We start from the raw sequence: 7,635 nt of genomic DNA, 5'->3' as shown, positions 1-7,635 counted from the left end.
GAAAGAGGAAGCCCCCCAGTTCTGGGACTCAAAACGCGGTTGACCGTGTGGGAGTCCAGCATCCTTCTTAACCACCATGTCACCTGCCAGCCCCAACCTGACATGATTTTCAAGCTGCCAGGTCTGGAACCCAGACACAAAGTTGACCATGCAGGATTCAGTCCCTTAACCTTAATGCTACCTGCTGGTCCACAATCTAAGGATTAAAAAACAAACAAACAAAAACTATTATCTATTTATTTTAACATTTATTGATTTATGTATTTTTTCTTTGTGATTTTCAAACCACCAAGTCCGGGATTCAAACCGTGGTTGGCCATGTGGAAATCCAGTGCCTAAACCATCACGCCACCTGCTGGCCCTCAACAATCAAACAATTTTAACATACAAATATGTGTGTCATTCACATGGAATATTTTCAGTTAACCAATGAGGACTTACCCAACGCAGACCTTTCATGTTGGTGGCATATGCACATCCAGGTAAATGTGATGGTAACAAAAGATTTGCATGTGTGTGATGCTTGCTTCAGCCAAGTAAAGACATCTGTAAAGGACCTTTCTTGGAGTTAGAAAGTTCATTTCTTTTCTTATTTCACTGTTATTTATTTATTTATTTTAATCTGAGCAGAGAGAAATACAGAAAGAGAGAGAGGGAAAGTGAGAAAGCAAGCTGCCAGGTCCAGGCCTGGAGCCACAGTTAGCCATGTGGGAGTCCAAGCACTTCAACCATCACACCATTTGCCGGCCCCTAGAAAGTTCATTTCTTTTCTTATTTCACTGTTATTTATTTATTTATTTTAATCTGAGCAGAGAGAAATACAGAAAGAGAGAGAGGGAAAGTGAGAAAGCAAGCTGCCAGGTCCAGGCCTGGAGCCACAGTTAGCCACGTGGGAGTCCAGCATCCCAATCACTACACCATTTGCCGGCCCCTAGAAAGTTCATTTCTAACAGGCACTCTCGGTCCTGGAAGATCTTATATTACATTCAAGAGTTTAAAATTTTCTGGTCAGCTGCAAACAAGCATTTGCACCTCTAATTTAATATGAGTTTTGTGAAAGAGGATCTGTACCTGTAAAACTGAAAAGTGTCCATTGTTTTCCTCACAATACAAAATATTTGGCCCACGAGCCTCTGCCTGTCTCGCTTAGTCATTGCTTTCTTTTTAATTCTTCAGCCTTTAATTAGAAGCCAATTCACAGCTCCCATTGACTCCCAAGACATTTGAAGCTTAGTTGCATTTTGGCAAAATGTTGTTTGGTTATAAAGTTTTTGCAACCAGAATCTAAAACTTCAGACTTGCTAATAATTGAATCCAGGCTGTATAAAAGCATATTTGGTGTTTTCCACTGAAAAAGATATTTTTTTCTCCCTTTATAAAAAAGTTCTTGTTATTCCTCTGTTGACTGATTACCACTTCTATTTGAAATAGCTCAGAACCAATGAGCAAGTTTCACCAAAATTATTAAACTGCAAAATCTTATTTTTCTACTCCTTTGTCATATTATAAAGAAAGAAAACAGGGCCAGCCTTGGCATGGTGGTTGAGTCGTCTGGATCCCACATGGCCAATTGTGCAGTTCAAGTCGGGGACCCTGAGGCTTGAGAAACATGCCAGGTGCATGTGTATGCATGCCCAAAATCCTGAGAGGAGGATGGCAGAGAAGGGATTGTGTGGTCATCCAAAATGAGGGGTGATTCTCTCTCTCTCTCTCTCTCTCTCCTTCTCTGCCTAGTGAGCGTGTACATCCTATAGCAAATTTTTAAAAAATACAGTCTTGCCATCAAGTCAAACTGCACCCTGAAATCTCCTTGCCTCCTTTGACTTGCTATGCCTGAGTAGCCCACATTAGATTTTCTGAATTCTTAGACTATATTTGCATAATTATGTTTACAGAAACCCAAAGAGTATTAATTTTGGCATTAGGAATCAACAGAGAAAGAAACATAATTTGTTCTTGTTTATGCATCTTTTCAGAGTTGTTGAAGGCAAAGCTTTTTGTTGTTGTTTTTTTGGGGGGGAGAGGTTTTTGCTGTAGGGCGTGTGCGCTCGCCATAAAGACAGAGAGAGACAGAAAGGGAGAAATCATCCCCCCAGGGGGGGATGGCCATGCTGCAATCCATTCTCCTCTCGGGATCTTGGGCACACATGCACACACGCCCAGCATGAGTTTAAGACACCAGGTCTGGTATTTGAACCGCGGTCAACTACCTGGGAGTCCAGGGACATAGCCATTACAACAACTGCTGGTCCCAGCAAAGGTTTCTTTTTTTATCATAGACTGCAGTAAATGGAAACATTTGAATTTTACAAATATGATATAATCTTGTCTTTTTTTTAAAATTGGGAAGCTAGTGTCAGCCAGAATTTTTGCAGGTCAAACACACCTCTGATTCAGAGTACAGGTTGAGTATCCCTAATCTGAAAATCCAAAGTGTTCCAAAATTCAAAATTTTTCAAGCACCAGGTAGAAAACTCCCCACCCAACCTCATGTGATGTGTCAGAACTCAGGTGCACAGGACAGTTTATTCAGTGTCTGTGCTACAGAAAAGACCCTCCCAGCTCCCTTCAGCTGTAGTAAATATTTCCCCCACACACCCAGATTCTGTGTGAGCACTGCCACCAGGAGTTTCACCCACAGTGAGAATATGGTCCAGGGGTCCAGGGGTGGCAGGGGGCAAAACACAGTGCTCGGTGAGGGCGACCCACATTGGAAGGCTGCTGTTTGCATCTGGAGAGCTGCTGGGTGAAGGTGGGGGTGGGTTAGGGCATTACACCTGCTGGGGTGCTGGATCTCGTTCTCTCTGTCTCTCTCTCACCCTTAGTGAGCCGTTAGAAGCTTCTCTCTGCGCAGACCCTGGGCAGATTCATGGTAGGATTCTAAGCCATTTAACTGATCCCTCGCAACTGCAGTTCCCTCATTTGTGCAATGTAATGTTAAGCCAGATGCGGTTAGTGTAATGGCTGTGTCGCTGAACTCCCATGTAGCCGACTGCGGTTCGAGTCCTGGACCCGGTAGCTTAAACTCATGCTGGGCGCATGTGTGCCCAAGATCCCGAGAGGAGAATGGAGGAGAAGAGATTGCGGCAAGGCCATCCCCCCTGGGGGGGTGATTTCTCACTTTCTGTCTTTCTGTCTCTGTCTTTCTCGCGATTGCATGCACCCTACGTGAAAACCTCTCAAAACAAACAAACAAACAAACAAAAAAAACCCTTACTTTATTATTATTTTATTAATTTTAAAATTTCTTCTCTGAGAGAAAGACAAGCATCCCCAACAGGGTCTTCCCACTGGATTCCACCCCCAGCCTTAGGCAGCCTGAATCCCGAGAATGTGCAGTGTGTGTACAGCTTCACAGGGAACATTACTGGTTTGTGTATTTTCAGTTAACCAGTGAGGACTTACACACAAGGAAGGTCTTGGGATGCAAACCGAGGACCTTCCCACATGGTCTGGTGGTGTATGTTACTGCTGCATCACCACCTGGCCTGGGTTTTTCTTTGGAAAAAAAAAAAAATACAGAGGGTGTATGCACATGCGCGTACATGGAGAGGAGAGGGAGGGGCTGAGGGAGGGGAAGAGAGAGAGAAGGGAAGTGAGAAAGCACTCGCCGTGGGGGGGAATCGGGGGGAGTGGTCGGCTACAATCCTTTCTCCTTATCTCCCTGCCATGAGATTTTGGGCATGCACACACATGCCCCTGATGTATTTTTTCAAGCTGTTGGGTCTGGGACTTGAACTACAAGGTCAGCTATGTGGGATCTGGCTGCCTTAACCACCACTCCGTGGCCTGGCCTGACCCTGCTTCCGTTAATTATTAACATCCTTTCAGAAGAGGTAACGTGGAAATATATGTGTTTTTGTTTCTGCAGCAGATGAAGTTTAGAGAATGGAGTGAGCCTAATGTATTGGGTCACCAGAAAAGTCATGTCATGCGTATTTTTTCTTTCTTTTTTTGGGGGGGGAGGGCGAGGAGAGGTTTTTGCTATTAGGACATGTGCGCTTGCCAGAAAGACAGACACAGAAAGCAAGAAATCACCCCAGGGGGGATGGCCACGCCTCAATCCCTTCTCCATTTTCCTCTCGGATCTTGGGCACACACACATGTGCCCGGCATGAGTTTAAGCCACCGGGTCTAGGACTTGAACTGTGGTCAACTATATGGGAGTCTAGCGACATAGACATTATGCCAACTGCTGGTCCCATTTTTTCATGTTTTTCTGTGTTAAACTGCGGCGTAAGTTTTCTCATGACCCAGTAGTTTGGCAGTGGAGGAGGACATGAGGCAGTGTGGAGGAGGGCGGTCCATCAGAGGGTACGTGCTTTATACTCTAATAAGAAGTAAAGTCGAGGGATATTCCATGCATGTTAAGGCCTTGGAGCGTTTCCATTAGGATGTTAAGAGCAGTTACCTCTATGTGGTAAGAGGGTATGCATGACTTCTACATTTTTTTCCTGTATATTCTTTTGTGGTTTTCAAATGTCTCCTGTGAACAATTTAGTCATAAAAATGGGAAATATGGGCCTGACTGAAGAACCGTGTGCCAGATGCTGCTGCTCGGCAGGCCGGGGCCGAGGTTCGGTTCTTGGCCCCCTCAGAGGCCAGAGCAGTGGCACACATCCCGGCCCTGCTCCCAGCTCCTGGGGAAGCTGAGGCAGGAGGATCATGGCAGTGAGACCCTGACTACAGGGGGAAATGGAGACCCGCCGAGCTTCTCTGCAGGCCCAGAATACTTCACCTCTGAGAGCACCCGGCCTCGGAGAGTGAAGGGCAGGTTCGGGCGTTCTGTGGGACTGTAGACTGTTTGCAGCAGCTACTGGCGCGGCATTAGAGGTTAACCCTGGAGAAAGAAGTGGAGCCGAGGCAGCCCAAGGACTAGGACTCCTTGTCTGCTGTGGCCGGCCCCTGGAAGGAGCCATTCTCTAAAGTCCCAGACTGATTCTTGATGGGAAGCTTCTAGCAGCATGTCAGGAAACTGGGAGGTTTGATGGTGTATTTAGCAATCTCAGGTGGCTCAGCTGTTTGCCTGGTCACGGCGACATTGGAAGGTGGCAGTGAGTTATTTTCTTTTTTTTTTTTTTTTTAAACATGTTTTCGCTATAGGGGACATGTGCTCATTAGAGAGACAGGAAGTGAGAAGTCACTGCCCGGGGGTATGGCCATGCCGCAGTCCCTTCTCCTTCATTCTCCTCTAGGGATTTTGGGCACGCACACACACACACACACACACAGGCTGGTGTAAGTTTCAAGCCACTGGGTTTGGGATTTGAGCTGCAGTCAACCACGTGGGAGTCTAGTGCCTTAAACCACTATGCCACCTGCTGGCCCGAGTTATGTTCTATGGTACATGTTATTTTGGCATGTGAGGATGCCGGTTAACACCCTTGCCAGTCACTAACCTAGTCCCTTGTGCACGCACTATCTGGGGTGTCTAACTGTCCTGCTATGAATCGGTCTCAAGGGTTCACATTTGCAGGCTAGTTTTTTCCCCCCAGTCACCTTGCCCTTTGCCTTTCTTTGAGAAAAAAACCAAAAAAAAAAAAAAACAGGCTTTTTTTTTTTTTTTTTTTAAGTTTTTGCTTTTGGGCATGTGTGTTGGCTGGAGAGAGACAGAGAGAAAGAGAGAAAGTGAGAAATCACCACCTAGAGGGAATGACTACACCCTAGTCCTGTCAGCATTCTCCTCTTGGAGTCTTGGGCATGCATTCACATGCACCATGTGTGTTTTTCAAGCTGCCAGGTCTGGGATGTGAACCACTCAGTCGGCCACGTGGGATTCAGGCACCTTAACCACCACATCACCAGCTGGCCCCAAATCCAGATTATTTAACCGTTGTTCTCTTCAGATCACTTTTTAATGCTGAAAACTGGTTGAATTGATGGAAGTAATATTAATTTAGGTAAAATGTCATAAAAGTAAAACCAAAAAAATGTTATGCCAGATACAGACACACACACACACACACACACACACACACTGCACACTACGTATGGTCTTCCTAGCTTAGCTTGCACTGTTCCAGAATTTAACTCGGGTGAGTAGACAGGTGTGGTGGAGCTGTTAATAAATCCCTGCAGCATTTTACAGTTTCCCAAATTGTAGTCAACTTTTTTTTTCTCTTTAAGTTGCCAGAAGGTGCATGCCCTCACCACAGAGAGACAGAGAAAGCAGCACCCAATGGGGTGTGGCCATGCTGCAATCCCATTTCCTCCATTCCGTTGTGGTGCCTGGGTGTTTCTCAAGCCACTGGGCTAGGATTCAAGCTGCAGTCAGCCGTGTGGGATCTGGATAACTGCTAAGCTACCTGGTTGGCCCAGAGGTCAACGTTATTTGAAGTTTCCTTTCTTTCATGAGAGGAAGTAGGAGAGGGAAAGATTGATTGATTGATGTCTGACGGGGCGTGGTCATGCTGCAGTTCACCCATCTCCATCCTTCCAGCCAGCCAGCATCATGGGCATAGCCAGCTTGTCTAGGTTGACCTGAGAACTGAACCCAGGGCCTTCCTGTTTGGGTCCAGTATCACCCAGTGTCCTGATGCCTGCACCACCACAGCTGGGCCTTGGAGTCAACCCTTGATGTTGTATTTGGGCTTTGGAGGCACACTACTCTAAACAGAATAGATTTGGACGGGAGGAGCAGATGGCGTAATGGCTATGTTGCTGGACTCCCATGTAGTCGACCGTGGTTCGAGTCCTGGACTCGAAAATAATATTATCTTACCATTTAAAGATAAAGAACATCGTGGATAAAGGAGAAGTGGTCATTCCATGTAAGGACCCAACAAGATTTAAACTCATGCTGGATGCATGTGTGTGCGTGCCCACGATCCCGAGAGGAGAATGGAGGAAAAAGGATTGTCGCGTGGCCATCCCCCCTGGGGGGTGATTTCTTGCTTTCTCTGTCTTTCTGGTGAGTGCATGCACTCTATAGCAAAAACCTCCCCCCCCCCAAAAAAAAAAAAAAAAGAAAGAAAGAAAAAATGAGAATGGAACCGGACACCTTCAGACATGCTCTGTATAATTTGACAAAATGATTTTGAAAACAAGATGTTACGTTCTTCTCCCAACTCCAGACTGTACCACGTACTTGAATCCAGTGGGGAAGCACGTGATTGCTGATGCCCAGAACATCACCATCAGCCAGTATGCTTGCCACGACCAAGTGGCCGTCACCGTTCTTTGGTCCCCGGGGGCTCTTGGTAAGTAGGAAAAAAAACGGAGTCCACGCTGAGTCAATTGGGCCGTGCCCAGTGCCGGGGTCCCTCCAGGGGCAGGCAGGTCTTGAGTGAAGTTTGGGCCGTGTTGGGCAGACACACGCTGCCTGCTTCATTGCACACACTCGGTGGCACACAGCGGAGGCTGCACCCATGGCTTGTCGTTTGTCTCCTTGACTGTTACCGAGGGAAAGAAGGGTTTGGGAAGTAATAGTGTGTGAGTGATAAATGGCACTGAGGCCTTGGCCTCTCTGGCTCCACAGTGGTTCAGGGTGGGCAGGTGGCAGTGCAGGACAACCTGTGGCTCATCCAAAGGTAGAATGGTTTTAGCATCTTCCTTTTTTTTTTTTTTCCCTGAAGAACTATTTACTTTACTTATTATTAATTTGCCATAGGGCATATGCGCTCACCAGGAAGAAAG

The 7,635-nt window shown here is 46.4% G+C and overlaps 1 protein-coding gene across 1 annotated transcript in view; it reads left to right on the top strand.

The window, feature by feature from the left end:
- The window catches only part of IL17RD (interleukin 17 receptor D), a 31,335-nt gene that overhangs the window by 2,089 nt on the left and 21,611 nt on the right, over window positions 1-7,635 (top strand). The window contains exon 2 of the mRNA XM_027767067.1: window positions 7,074-7,199. The gene's annotated coding sequence lies outside the window, so the exon portion shown is untranslated. The remainder of the gene's footprint in view (window positions 1-7,073; window positions 7,200-7,635) is intronic.

Source organism: Tupaia chinensis, unplaced genomic scaffold (assembly GCF_000334495.1).
Source record: "Tupaia chinensis unplaced genomic scaffold, TupChi_1.0 Scaffold143906_1, whole genome shotgun sequence".
Taxonomy (NCBI): Eukaryota; Metazoa; Chordata; class Mammalia; order Scandentia; family Tupaiidae; genus Tupaia; species Tupaia belangeri.
Note: the sequence above shows the minus strand (reverse complement) of the source record. Positions and strands in the feature narration are given on the sequence as shown.